Source organism: Salvelinus sp. IW2-2015, unplaced genomic scaffold (assembly GCF_002910315.2).
Source record: "Salvelinus sp. IW2-2015 unplaced genomic scaffold, ASM291031v2 Un_scaffold16323, whole genome shotgun sequence".
Lineage (NCBI taxonomy): Eukaryota > Metazoa > Chordata > Actinopteri > Salmoniformes > Salmonidae > Salvelinus > Salvelinus sp. IW2-2015.
This window is the reverse complement of record NW_019957534.1, coordinates 207,146-223,187: the sequence shown is the minus strand read 5'-3', so window position 1 is coordinate 223,187 and position 16,042 is coordinate 207,146.

Below are 16,042 nucleotides of genomic sequence, written 5' to 3'. Positions count from 1 at the left end.
TAAGGTAGGTTCACACAGAGAAATGCATTAGACTTCCCAACATGAGAACTAAAGGGGTTACTGTAGCAACACGCAGGAAAATGGCTAAAAGTATCTGACACCATATTTGATCAAGTTAATAACTTTTTAACTATTCAGCTGTTTACTGGAAATAAGACTCCCTGTATCTGTCTTTCCATTTAAGAACTGAAATACTTTTTGAAAACAACAGTATTCTTCTGGGTTTAGATCTGGGTGTGTTGCCTTTCCTGTGTGAGTACACCTTTTAAGAGGACTGATTGGATATCTACAGGTCACATTTCTATGATCTTGGCTTCTTTGACAAAAAAGTCATTTAAATTGCTGCTGTTTTAAAAATGTATGCTGTTCTATGTAACTGGCTACAATGGATTACTAATCATACAATTAACCTTGTTTTTAATTTCCTTCAATGTTCCTTCAAAACGTTCTAACATTCCTGAAATATTGTTACATAAGACTAATGTTTTGAATATTACTGCTGTCCACATGCAATGCTTCAAAACGCTTTGGCACTTGTTTGAAAGGAAATAGACAAATGATGTTTCATTGCTATGGCACTACCCAAATACTGTTATGTGAAATCTATGGTGTTCAGGAGGGCACAATGGAGTAAAAGGCTTTGCAAACTAAAATGAGGGTTCTTTATTGGATAAATTCAGCTCGTATCTTCGTGTTCCGAAACATTTTCTCCCATTTAGTGCCCACTGAATACGATCCGATTCACTGTCTCACTGAAAAAGTAGTAGTTTGTCCAAGCTTCCATTTTGTTTGTGATGTCATGTCAGAATGCAGGTGCCGTTGGGTGTGGAATCATTGACCTGAAGAACGGCCTTGTTGAGGAGTAGGTAGAATTTACCTCTAACCACTGGTCCAGGAACATATATTTTACTGTCCACCTAATGGTTCATGTTTGGACTGTGAGCAGGATAATCTGATCCTAGAACTGTGGTTACGAGGCAACTATCTACCTTTAGCTGTTTTTGACTCCCATGACCTTTGCTGACCCCTGAAGGTCCTTCAAGATCAGGGGTCCAATCGCAGAATGCACCAGACTGACCTGACCTCTGAGACTTCTAATCAGGTCTATGAAGAGTCAGGTGGCTTTAATTTGAGCATGGTGATTGGCTGCAGTAAAAAGGAGGGAATTGACAATGTGTTCCTTTTCTAGTTTGTTTTTCCCAGTATTTATTGTATTAGTCCAAATAAAGAGCTATCACTAACATCCTGCCTCAGTGTCTGTCTGGTTTCTATGTAAACTTATTGAGGCAACTACAACAGGTCCTGAAAGTTCTCTGCAAGTGGTCTCCATAGCTTATTCAACTGACCATCTTCAGGCAATCGTAAAATACTCCTGGCCTTTCACACCTTCATGTTAATCCCTGTATATAACTGACCCTACATTCCTTATGCAATTAGACATACTGTATCTCCAAATGGTAATGTGTTTGTGTCATATAGAAGGTACCAGTAGAAAATCACACAGCAGCCAACTATAAGGACCATCTGTCACACTAAATTAAGTAGGTCATAGGTCTTTCTCTGCCTTTGAAGTTAGTATGGATGCTTTGGCAGCGTGTGTGTTCCTTTGAGGTTCAGTACAGATGCTATGAGTGAGAGTGATAAGATGTATGCACACGACTGTTAGTTGCTTTGGATACAAATGGTTATTATTATTATACAAACATTAGGATCACCTTTCTAATAGCGAGTTGCACCCCCCTCCCCCTTGGTGTGTCAAGTTGGCTACCATACCCTGTTCAAATGCACTTACATTTTTTTGTATTGCCCATTCATCCTCTGAGTGGTACACATTCACCTTCATCTAGACTGATTGAAGAAGATTTAACAAATGACATCAAAGCTTTCACCTGGATTCACCTGGTCAGTCTATGTCATGGGAAGAGTAGGTGTTCTTAATGTTTTGTACACTCAGGGCTATCTAGCGCTCAGACATACTGCACTACTTTTGACCAGGGCCTGGTCAAATGTAGTGCACTTTGTAGGGAATATGGTGCGATTTGGGACGCACCCCTAAGACTGGGACACTCACCTACGACTGGGACACTCATAGTGGAGCAGCATGTTGTTCCTCAGATAATGACCACAGCCTTGGATGTTTAAAGACTGTTACGATGCAGAGTGAGAGTTCATAATCTAAATAAAGTCAATGAACTGTCCTATCCTGCGACAGGTGGAATTTAACATGAAGTGTGTGCATTAATAATCCCTCATTTCGGTACCTGGTCCAGACATCCTCGTAGGTGACAGAATAAGACAAAAATCGATCATTTCAGAGCTTCAGAAGAAAAGTCTTGCAGAGGAGCACAGTAATTATTCTATCCACGGCCACAGAGTTGAAGTAAGGACGAGTTTACAACAGACCTGCACATTAGGATTGGTCTTCCTCAACGATGATGAATGATATATATTGGTTTTATGATGCTATCTGTGTTGGGTGGGTGGATGCGTGGTGGCCTAGGACAAGGTAATGATGTTATACTGAATGATTATGAGACGACCGCTTCAGAGCTCGTCTCACAGAGGATCAGTCACAGATCCATGTCTTTTTAGTCCCAATCTACTGTAACACACTATATCTAGACTCCATCTCTCTCACTCTTTCTCTTTCACTCTTTCTCTCTCTGTACCTCTCACTCGTGTATATCTAGTCTATCTCTCTCACTTTTCCTCTTTCCCGGTCTTGCTTTCTCTATCTTCTATCCTTCTCTCTGTCAGTCTTTCCTCCTCTATTATTTCCTTCTCGGTCTCTCTTGCTTTGTCTCTCGCGTCAATTCCTCTCACTTATTCCATTAGAGATCTTCAGCACAGGTCAATGAGCTGATGTGTGTCTGGGGTGGGACCAGAGCAGGCTGTTGGGTGGTAGACTTGCTCAATTCTCTCATGAACACCGCCCCTATACATCAACATTCCTTTGTTTTGAAAGTGCATAGTGATTCTCTGAATGGAGATGAATTACCAAAGGTGATCTTCAACTAAGACCCTGGCCTATCCCAGCGGGCAAAAGTGGTTGTGATTAAGTTATTTCAACCTGCTTTAACCGGTAGGATCTGATTGCTTTTGGGCGTTCTATTGTTACTGGGGGTGGAAGCATGGTTTCGGGGCTTGGGGGGAGGGGCTCGTTTTCAGTGGATGGAAACTTGTTTTCTGGGGGACTCTCTGAATTCCACACTCATCTCTGTCCAAACAGAACCACTCACCTATGTACACTGTCAAATTGCAACCAACACCACACCCACACAAAGAGGAAATGTTCCAACTTAAAAGCAAACCAAGTTTAAAGAAACTATCTGATCTCTGATAGTCTGCTGCTCAAAATGGCATCAGCCAAGTCAGTTCGAGAACTAGTGTCAAGGAATGATGTCACCAGTCAGAAGACAAGGCCTGAACCCAAGACCAGAGAGGAGAATTTCTGAATTGAATTCAACCTGTGAACTGAAAACCCCACAGGAAGCAGAATTTGAATTGAATTTAAATGACAGGAAGTAGAATTGAATTATAAACCAATTCAAAGACATTCAAATGAGACATAAAACATGAACATTGCATTCTTTTAAAACATATTTTAACATAACCACCTGCCACTTATCACTGCAAACATGTAATGAGATGGTAAGTTGTTCCAAAGAATTTATAGTTTGTTTCCTTCCATTTTGAAATGCTTGATGTAATGCGTTCTGGTCTAATCTATTTTTCTAATACTTAAAAGGGTAGCAGGGCTGCCAACTTGTGAAGAAAGCTTGGTGTGAGATTTGCTATGTGAATTTCATTACCCCCTGGCACAGCCCCTAGATGGGGGACTGGGGGTCCTCCCCCATGAACATTTTACTTTTTTAAAGCTAATTTCCTGAAATTGTGTTTATTTCTTAGGCCTATGACCAGGGTGTAAAATGTAAAAAATTAAACCACAGGTCAGGTGTCTTCAGGATGCTTTGAACATCAATTGAACACTCAAAATGTGACGACTTTGTTACTTTTATATTTTGGGGGGGATGAAATGTAAACTATGCTAATATTGTTTTTAAAATATTTTTTAGGTGGTTTGACATTTTATTCAGACAGTAATTCAATGAGAAAGGGAGACAGAGAAATGCTAGAAACAGTGGGAAGGTTGGAAGCAGGGATTGATCTGTGTTCTCAGGCAGAAAGTTGTATGCGACACATCCCGGGGAGTGTTACCACAACAAAAATAACACAAAATGCACATCACATTCATATTCTTATTATCTCATGTCGCTCTTGCTGCTAGTGATTCTCTGATCCACCTCTACGCAGACGATACCATTCTGTCTACATCTGGCCCTTCTTTTGACACTGTGTTAACAAACCTCCAAACGAGCTTCAATGCCATACAACACTCCTTCCGTGCCCCCCAACTGCTCTTAAATGCTAGTAAAACTAAATGCATGCTCTTCAACCGATCGCAGCCCGCACCCGCCCTCCCGACTAGCATCACTACTCTGGACGGTTCTGACTAAGAATATGTGGACAACTACAAATACCTAGGTGTCTGGTTAGACTGTAAACTCTCCTTCCAGACTCACATTAAGCAWCTCCAATCCAAAATTAAATCTAGAATCGGCWTCCTATTTCGCAAKAAAGCKTCCTTCACTCATGCTGCCAAACATACCCTCGTAAAACTGACTATCRTACRGATCCTTGACTTCGGCGATYTCATTTACAAAATAGCCTCRAACACTCTACTCAGCAAATTGGATGTAGTCTATCACAGTGGCATCCGTTTTGTCACCAAAGCCCCATATACTACCCACCACTGCGACCTGTATGCTCTCGTTGTCTGGCCCTCGCTACATATCGGTCGCCAAACCCACTGGCTCCAGGTCATCTATAAGTATTTTCTAGGTACAGCCCCACCTTATCTCAGCTCACTGGTCACCATCGCAGCACCCACCCATAGCACGCGCTCCAGCAGGTATATTTCACTGGTCATCCCCAAAGCCAACATTTCTTTTGGCCGCCTTTCCTTCCAGTTCTCTGCTGCCAATGACTGGAACGAATTGCAAAAGTCACTGAAGCTGGAGACTTATATCTCCCTCACTAACTATAAGCATCAGCTGTCAGAGCAGCTTACCGATCACTGCACCTGTACACAGCCCACCTGTAAATAGCCCACCTAACTACCGCATCCCCATATTGTTATTTATTTTGCTCCTTTGCACCCCAGTATCTCTACTTGCACATCATCATCTGCACATCTATCACTCCAGTGTTAATGCTAAATTGTAATTATTTCGCCACTATGGCCTATTTATTGCCTTACCTGCCTAATCTTACTACATTTGCACACACTGTATATAGACTTTTCTATTGTGTTAATGACTGTACGTTTGTCTATCCCATGTGTAACTCTGTGTTGTTGTTTTGTCGCACTGCTTTGCTTTATCTTGGCCAGGACGCAGTTGTAAATGAGAACTTGTTCTCAACTGGCCTACCTGGTTAAATAAAGTATTTTTTATGTTGTATTCTATAACCATTTGAAGAGAAACAAGTTATTGTGTTTGTTAAGATTCGATTCTCATTGAAATTTCAGGCCTGACTCTAAGTTCGGGAACCACTATAACCTCTCTCTCTGTTTGCTTCCTCTCTCTGTGTCTCCTCTGCGTCTCCTCTGAATCTGCCTCAGCCTCACCACACTGTCTGTTATTCATTTGGATAAGATTAAAGATTCTCTCAGGGGACCCTATATAAACTTTAGAGGACCCCACATGGGTCCCTAACCTCAAGTTTGGGAACCACTGTACTACTAACCTTTCTTTGCTTGCATCCTCTCTGGCTCCTTTGCCTCCTGCATTTCAGCCTGCCTCACCACTCTCTGTCTCACTACTCTCTGTAAAGCAAAGTTATTTTGTTATGAGAACTTAAGTTACCTTACCTTTTGTTAAGATTATAGTTTGTCTAATTTCATTCAACTGCTCCTGCTGAGGTCAGGCTCCTTGTAACGTTAGCTTTTAACTTCATCCTTCTAGCCAGCTAGTTATAGCTAGCTGGCTAACAGTAGCCAGAGCCCTTGAACTAGCTAGCTAGCCATCTGACTGAAATATCATCGACTATTTACCAGATTTTATTTATTTTATTTATTAGGATCCCCATTAGCCGACGCCAACGGTGACAGCTAGTCTTACTGGGGTCCGACACATAACGAAAAACACATTACAGACAAAATACTTTACAATTTACATACATTTAAAAACGTTAACATGGGGTCTGTCTCTTGTGCATCTATCAGTTACACATACATGTCAGTACATACACACAACAAGTAGGTCACATGGGGGAGAGGCTTTGTGCGGTGAGGTGTTGCTTTGTTTGTTTTATGAAACCAGGTTTACTGTTCASTTGCACCATATAAGACGGAAGGGAGTTCCATGCATTCATGGCTCTGTATAATACTGTACATTTCCTTGAATTTGTTCTGGACCTGGGGACTGTGAACGACCCCTGGTGGCATGTCTGGTGGGGTACGTGTGTGTGTCAGTGCTGTGTGTAAATTGACTATGCAAACAATTAGGAATTTCCAACACATTATTTCTTATAAAAACAAGAAGTGACACAATCAGTCTTTCCTCAACTCTTAGCCAAGAGAAACTGGCATACATAGTATTAATATTAGCCCTCTGATTACAATGAAGAGAAAGACGTTCCGCTTGGTTCGGGGCCAGCTGCAGCTTAACTAGGTCTTTCTTTGCAGCACTTGACCATATGACTGGACATTAATCAAGATAAGATAAAACTAGACCCTGCAGGACTTTCTTTGTTGAGTGTGGTGTCAAAAACAAGAGCATCTCTTTACTCCCCATCTTTACAACCATTGAATCTATATGTTTTAACCATGACAGTTTACAATCACAGGCAACACCAAGTAATTTAGTCTCCACAACTTGTTCACCAGCCACACCATTACTTACCAGATTTAGCTGAGGTCTAGAACTCAGGCAATGATTTGTACCAAATACAATGCTCTTAGTTTTAGAGATGTTCAGGACCAGTTTATTACTGGCCACCCATTACAAAACAGACTGCAAATCTTTGTTAAGGGTTTCAGTGACTTCATTAGCTGTGGTTGCTGATGCATATACAGTATTGTTGAATCATCAGCATACATGGACAAACATGCTTTGTTTCATGCCAGTGACAGGTCATTGGTAAAAATAGAAAAGAGTAGAGGGCCTACAGAGCTGCCCTGCGGTACACCACACTTTACACACAGTGAAGCAGCTTCCATTAAAGAAAACCCTCTGAGTTATATTAGGTAGATAGCTCTGAATCCACAATATGACAGAGGTTGAAAAGCCATAAAACATATGTTTTCTCAACAACAGGTTATGGTCAATAATATCAAACGCTGTACTGAAATCTAACAGTACAGCTCCCACAATCTTATTATTATCAATGTCTTTCAACCAATCATTAGTCATTTYTGTCAGTGTAGTACATGTTGAGTGCCCTTCTCTATAAGTATACTGAAAGTCCGTTGTTAATTTGTTTACAGAGAAATAGAATTGTATTTGGTCAAACACAATTTTTTCCAACAGTTTGCTAAGAGCTGGCAGCAAGCTAATAGGTCTGCTGTTAGAACCAGTAAAGCCGCTTTACCACTCTTGGGTAGCGGAATGACTTTGGCTTCCCTCCAGGGCTGAGGACAAAGACTTTCCTCTAGGCTCTGTTTAAAGATATGACAGATAGGAGTGGCTATAGACTCATCTACCATCCTCAGTAGCTTTCCATCTAAGTTGTCAATGCCAGGAGGTTTTTCATTATTGATCGATAACAATAATTTTTCCACCTCTCCCACGCTAATTTTACAAAATTCAAACTTACAATGAGTACAATGGCTCACTGTTCGTTGTTGGCATTTCCTGCCTAAGTTTGCCCACTTTGCCAATGAAGTAATCATTAAAATAACTGGCAACATCAAATGGTTTTTGTGATGAATAAACCATCTGAAATCAATGAAAGATGGAGTTGAATTTGTCTTTCTGCCAATAATTTCATGTAAAGTACTCAAAAGTTTTTTCCATCATTCTTTCCATCATTGATCTTGGCTTCATAATACAGTTTCTTATTCTTTTTGTTGAGTTTAGTCACACAATTTATCAATTTGCAGTAAGTCAGCCAGTCAGATGTGCAGCCAGACTTATTAGCCACTCCTTTTGGCCCATCTCTTTCAACCATACAGTTTTTAAATTCTTCATCAATCCATGGAAATTTAACAGTTCTAACAGTCAGTTTCTTAATTAACAGATGCATGTTTATCAATAATTGGAAGAAGCAATTTCATAAATTCATCAAGTGCAGCGTCTGGATGCTTCTTACTAATCACATCAGACCAACAAATATTTTAACATCATCCACATAATAGTCACAGCAAAATCTTTTGTATGATCTCATACAATATTTTAGGGACAGTTTTTGTAACTTCGGCTTTGCTGGATATAGCCACTATTGTGATCACTGCATCCAATGGGTACAGATTTAGAACAAAGTTCTCCATTAGTCAAATGTGATCAATATATGTGGATGATCGTGTCCCTGTAGTGTTTGTAAACACCCTGATAGGTTTTAATAACCTGAACAAGATTACAGGCACTGGTTACAGTGAGAAGCTTCCTCTTGAGCGGACAGCTTGATGAAAACCAGTCAATATTCAGGTCCCCAAGAAAGTAGACCTCTCTGTTTACATCACATACACTATCAAGCATTTCACACATATTATTTAGATACTGACTGTTAGCACTTTGTGGCATATGTCAACACCCCAAAAGAAAAGGCTTTAGATGTGCCAGGTGAACCTGCAACCACAACACTTAAATAACACTTGACATAAGATCTTCTCTAAGCATTACAGGGATATGGCTCTGAATATATACAGTAACACCTCCCCCATAAGCATTCCTGTCCCTACTATAGATGTTATATCCTTGTATTGCTACTGCTGTATCATCAGAGGAATTATCTAAGTGAGTCTCAGAAATACCTAATATATGAATGTTATCTGATGTTAGCAAGTTATTGATTTCATGAACCTTATTTCTAAGGCTACATATATTAATATGGGCTATTTTCAGCCCTTTCCTGGGTAGCTTATCAGAGATGGACATAATATGGAAAAGATCAAACAAAGCAAGAGAAAAAATATATACATTCAGCAGTCCATTAATCAGTTGGTGTGTGTAACTGTGTGTGCGTTTTTTTATTTTTTTATTTCACCTTTATTTAACCAGGTAGGCTAGTTGAGAACAAGTTCTCATTTACAACTGAGACCTGGCCAAGATAAAGCAAAGCAGTTCGACACATACAACAACACTGAGTTACACATGGAATAAACAAACATACAATCAATAATACAGTAGGAAAATCTATATACAGCATGTGCAAATGAGGTAGGATAAGAGAGGTAAGGCAATAAATAGGCCATGGTGGCAAAGTAATTACAATATAGCAATTAGACACTGGAATGGTAGGACGTGCAGAGGATGAATGTGCAAGTTTTGATACTGGGGTGCAAAGGAGCCAGATAAATAAATAAATAAATAGAGTATGGGGATGAGGTAGATTGAATGGGCTATTTACAGATGGGCTATGTACAGGTGCAGTGATCTGTGAGCTGCTCTGATAGCTGGTGCTTAAAGCTAGTGAGGGAGGTAAGAGTCTCCAGCTTCAGAGATTTTTGCAGTTCGTTCCAGCCATTGGCAGCAGAGAACTGGAAGGAAAGGAAGCCAAAGGAAGAATTGTCTTTGGGGGTGACCAGTGAGATATACCTGCTGGAGCGCGTGCTACGGGTGGGTGCTGCGGAGTTGAAGCTACGAACCCATAGGCTTGGCTCTCTCATCCCTTCCAGGTTTTTGGGAGGGAGTGTGGACAATGAGCCTGTCATAGCGGATATAAGTAATGTCCCCACGCACTCTGGCAGCTTTCATGGCTGGGATAAGTTCTTTCCTAATCTGGCACACAGCTTCAGGATAGTCRTTGTTGAGGAAGATGTACGTTCATTCCTCTCAAGTTCTTGGCTCTTTCCAGAACAGCTACCTTATCCTTGAACCTTGACCACTATCGGCCTGGGCCTGTCACCTGGGCCGGTGGTGGGTTTTCCAGTCCTGTGGGTGCGCTCCACCTCAATCTTCCTGTGGTCCATCTTCAGTTTCTCCAAGATCATTTCCCTCACATTGTCCTAAGACTCTGTCCAGGTCTCATGTGGAGTTTCTGCAATTCTGTCCACAACCTTGATTTCCGCCTTGATTGTCCCTCGAGATTATCAGATTCTTCTGTCATTATTATCATAGATCCACATACAGAACTGATATCCTTTCTCAATGTCCTCTCTCAATGACTTACAGATTGCTGTTAACTTGCCGTTCTCATGTTTAACTCATCGAGTTGACCCTGGGAGAACTGCAAACTGTTCTTCAGGTCCTGGACCTATCTAGTCAGGTCGTCCATTCTTTTATTAGATGACCACCAGTATTTGGACACAACACTTGAAYCAATTTTCTTGTTGCTGTAACAACTGCTTTTAGAACTATTTTTGTTTGTTTAAAAGATCCTTCACCTGTGATAGAGAGACACCACTGTCCTCAACGGTACTCCCGCCGGCCTTGGTCTTTGTCATGGTAGCAACGTACATTAGGTTACGCTGTTACTCCTCGCAGTTCCGGACATGGTAGGTCACAGGGAAGATAGGAAACAACAAACAGCAGGGATCTAGACAGCCACAAGCCCGGGACAATCCMCAGTCCCAGCCACAATGGCTAACAGCTTCGGGGCTGCGTTCAAGCCTTCAAGAAAACCCTGTTAGCTTGATAGGCAACTAGCTAGCAGTTGGGCTAGCTGCTACGCCAAGCAGTTTCTCAGACACGGCCTTGGTCGGCAGGATCACTGGACAGATAGTAGTGGTCCCAGCAACAAATATCAACCGCATTGCAGGATCCAAACTCAAAAGGCAGCCAGCTTGTAAACAAACTTTTTCAAGACTTCCAAAACATTCCAAAACAGCAAACTTTCCAAAACAACAAACCAAGCACTACCTCATTTCGCATTCAACAGTGAAGTGTTGTGCATATATGCTTGTACTCTCTGAGAGTCGTGTTTTTTCTGTTTGGGTGTGGTCTGTTGACAAGGCAGGGTTCGAGGGACGTTAAAATAATTGCCTTATGTCCGGAATCTTGCAAAGCCACTGTCAGCGGATTCCACTTGCCAGCATTGGTCTGACCTGAGGTAGTTTGTTCAACATCTCGGCCTGAGCGGTGGGCGGTGTTTGCTGTTGGACAGTGGTGAATGAATATTCTGATAACCAGGCAAATCCAGGAGGAACAGGCAAACATAATGAGTATACCTGAATCCTGATTGCACTCGTTAGCAGAGGCAGATTAGAACTCAGATCAAGAATATTAGAGTTCTGAACGTTGATCAATATGAGGCGTTCAACGCTGGGAACGCAATAATAAGTGGGTAAATAAAATAAAATAAAATGGTGACTAAAAGCTATTTCACGAATAAAAAGGTGCGTAAATGGTGGTTACCCTCCACTACATCCCTGAACTAGACCAATCATATGTTTCAATGTGACACAGATCACTGTGCTGTGGCAAAACGGGACAATGATAGTGATGTTAAATTTCAGGCACAGATGCTCCGATTTCAAAACGATTTGGAGCACAGTTGAACAGTTAACGCGCTGACTATACAATGGACTAATTTGAAAAATGAAACCCATACTTTTCAGTATTTAATGCTCTAAATTGCAGAGCATTTAATAAACCAAACACATTTTCCTGTGATGTTGAGGCTGAGCAAGACCTTCGATAGGCTAGTAGACTGCGGAAATAATCGTGGAGTTAATCATTGTTATAGCCTAGATCACTTTARATAATCTGGACCGTTGCTTTTCCTATGGATAAGAAAACAAGTGGTAGCATATGCTTTTTGTCTGTCTCTATAACAAGGGTTAGGTCTATATCCTCACATACCCCCTCAATTCGAACCCTGCTTTTAACCATAAGACATCTCCACAGACATGTGTAGCCTAATGATTGTGTGGTGACTGTAATTGTGTCTGTTAATCCGGTAAACTGGGAAGTGGGTGGAAAATGAGGTCAAATCATGACATCAGTGATTTTCAGGTCAGAGAAAGATGCTGGATTGGAATTCCGAATTGGATGACCGTTCAAAACTAAACAAAATCCAGGCAGCTCGTTTTTTTCAGAGTTCCCAGTTGTCTTGAACACACTGAAGTCGGAAGTCAGAGTTGTTTTGAATGCGCCACTAGAGACCTAGGCTACCTCTTGTTTCTGAATAGGGCTACCGCCAACAAAGAAGCCCTTGTGTCTGTATTGATATGAGAAATAGGAATATCTACACAGTAATGGTGACTGGCTGCGATATCAACTAGCCTAATAAGTTTTGTATTGAGGTGATAGCACTATTTTAGCTAAATCGACAAATGAAATTAATTAGATTACTCTGGCAATGAAAAATATTTTTTGAAAAATCATGAACATGTAGACGTTTGTCAGCCGTTCATGGTGAGATCTTTAATAATAAACTAAACAGACACTTAAACTTACACGTGCCGTGTAACACATGTAGACATTTTTAAGGCGTTCATGGTAAGATCATTCATAATAAACTTACACGCAAACTGACACGCGACGTGAACACTACGTCTATGTGATATGTGCGTGTCACGTGACGTGAACGTGTCATGTGACGTGAACGCGTCAGCAGTTTGACGCCTTAGAAGCAAACTTGTCTCCATTGACAGTCCATATGAATTCATAGTGGTATTTTATGGCGCTAGGAAGACATTAGGTGACTTTGTGAGCGGTATCAGTAGTTCACAAGGCTTAATTCTGGCATGAATCACCCCCCATACATTCTTGATACACACAGGAAAATGTTTAGCATGACAAGAGAAAACAGCAGGGTCACAGTTCTTCGTCATAGTTCTTGACACATTCATACCAGTGCGCCTGGCACTTACTACCATACCCCGTTCAAAGGCCTTCCCATTCACAGTCTTCCCCATTCACCATCTGAATGCCACGCATATGCAATCCATATCAATAAGGGATCATAGCTTTCACCTGGATACGCCTGGTCAGTCTATGTCATGTCTATGCAATGGAAGCATTTCGCTACACCCGCAATAACATCTGCTAAACATGTGTTTGTGACCAATTAAAAATGTGATTTGAAAGAGCAGGTGTTCCTAATGTTTTGTACACTCAGTGTATATACAGTATATATACAGGGATCGGAACTTAAGGATTTTGGGCACTGTCTTATATAAAGGGATCAGCAGGAAAGGAGCAGGTCATAAGTATTGGTTTGGAGACCGTGATTGGACCTGGAGTCCGATCACACTTGGTGGTCTTTTTCTGGCACAATAATAAACTGACTGTCACATGTGTCCCCTGCTCCTCCAGAGTAGGAGTGTACCTGAACTATAGGGCAGGAACTCTGTCCTTCTACAGCGTCTCTGACACAATGACCCTCCTCCACAGAGTCCAGTCCACATTCAGTCAGCCCCTCTATGCTGAGTTCTGTGTTAATGATGGATCTTCTGGGAAGATACTGACACAAACACAGTGATGAACTTCAATAATAATACAGGCATGCTGTTCAAGGATTTCAAGTTGAATTTAAAATCCTTGAATCAATTCATTTGAATATGAAGAGTTTCATTCCAAAACGCTATATATCCATTTTCTGAAATGTTGGTAAATTAGCTTTTATTGTTTAAAGAACTTATGAAAGATATTTGTGTGTTTTTTCACAAACTAATCATTGTATGCAGCTGGTTTCATTTCAGAGAGACAAATTTGTTGTTGCAAAATGTTATAATACGTAGTAATGCATAGTACTGCTAGGTTTTACACAGTCAAATGTGACAAATTGTCACGACTTCCGCGGAAGTCGGTCCCTCTCCTTGTTCGGGCGACGTTCGGCGGTCGACGTCACCGGTCTTCTAGCCATCGCCGCTCCACCTTTCATTTTCCATTTGTTTTGTCTTGTTTTCCCGCACACCTGGTTCACATTCCCTCATCAGACTAAATGTATATTACCCTCTGTTTCCCCCAGGTCTGTGTGTGGAATTGTTCTTTGTGTAAGGTGTTACGCTACAGGCTGGCTTGCACTAGGTTTGTTTCAAACCTAGGTTTGTTTGTTTTGTTTAATCCGGTTCATGTTACCGTGGTTGTGCTTTGTGCTGCCTCGCCTGTGCCTTTGGGCCAGGGTGTATATTAAAGTTCTCCTGTTATCACCCATCTCTGCTCTCCTGCGCCTGACTTCCCGGCAACCAGTCACTCACCCCGTTACACAAATACCTTCTTTTTTTTATAAACTACTGTACAAATGATACATTTGTGACATCACTTTTTTTTTATAAAAAAAATGAATAAACACAGTAATATGAGATCTGTATGTAAAACCTTTACATTTGACATTTTTTGTCATTTAGCAGATGTTCTTGTCCAGAATGACTTATAGTTAGTCCATTCATCTTAAGATTGCTAGGTGAAACAACCACATATCACAGTCAACTATACCGGATACTAATATTCTATTCCAGCTAAACAATGGATATATAGAATTTTGCAACAAAACCTACTTTAATACACATCTAAAATCTATGAGTTCACAATCTGAGAACAGTAATATTTTACACACACAATAAGAAATGATTTCTATTGAAAAAAACACGTGAAAAATTGCTGGACATAGCGTTTTGGAAATTAACTCTTCATATGTTACCAACTTAAACTTAAATGTGAATATGAATAATCAAGAGTGTCTTGTCCCTGTGAATTCTTTAAAAAGGGTTTTTATATAAAAACTCTTAAGAGTCCACCATGTCTTCCACAGTCAGCATTAGCCCTCAATCAGAGAGGAAGATAGGCATGTGCAGTTAATGGTTATATTGGAGCAGCGATTGGATTGTACAGGGTAGATATACTTTATTTGTTGACTGTGATCACTATCACAGTCTAATAATTATTGGATCAATCACTGTGTGTGGTGTAGTAGGAGTTGGAGTAGAAGTAGAAGTAGGAAGAGGAGGGTATTTCCACTGAGAGGTCATTGCACTCCTCTGGATATTACTGTAGTCATGGGCCCTTTCTCCTTTCTGTTGTCGAGAGATGAACCTGCAAGTAAGCTTTTTATTATACTGTGTACATCACGTGTATCCTGTGCATATGACAAATACACTTTGATTGGATTTATTTTGATTGGATTTATTTTGATTGGATTTCCTCATCCTCCCGTCCTCTCCTCCCGTCCACTCCTGGCCTCCTTTTGAAAACATCAGAGGGGAGCAAGGAGAGGAGGTGAGGAGAAGAAACGTGGAAACAATCCTCTAGTAAGAAATTAGCCTTTGACACCCCTGGCCTACAGAAAACGCACGAACAGACCACGGCCGGGAGTACTTAGCCCCTTTGAACAGGGTGCCAGCCGTAATTTGAATGTAGAAATTAGCAATAATGAAGGCTATCAGTCGCCCACTGGCAGGTGATCCCTATACACACCACACCGACAGTGAATGAACGAACGGCAAATGAACGCCCCCCTACTGTACAGGCCGACAATCGGTCTGGTGAGTTTTCTCCTTAAAACTAGCTCTACCACAGACAGCGATGGATTCTCATTGAGCTCAAGCCACAGCTGTTACAGCCCTCGAACAAAGGTACGTACAGTAAGTCCAAGGAGACAGATAGGCCTAACACTTGAGCTTTGGCAGTGGAAGTTTTTTCATTATTCACCTTATGAATGGGTTGTCATTGCAAGTGAGAACTTGCTCTRTTAAAATAAATGCATCCCGCTCTCTCATTCACATGTATAGAAGTGAGTAATTGACTTTCTTTCGCCCTTATTTTCCTTTGAATGGCAAGGAATAGAGTCGTGTATCTTTCATTCTGTCTTCCAGGCAGTTTGGAGACATTAGCATCTCTAGCCTTACCCCCAGGCTTCATGCAATAGATTCATGGAT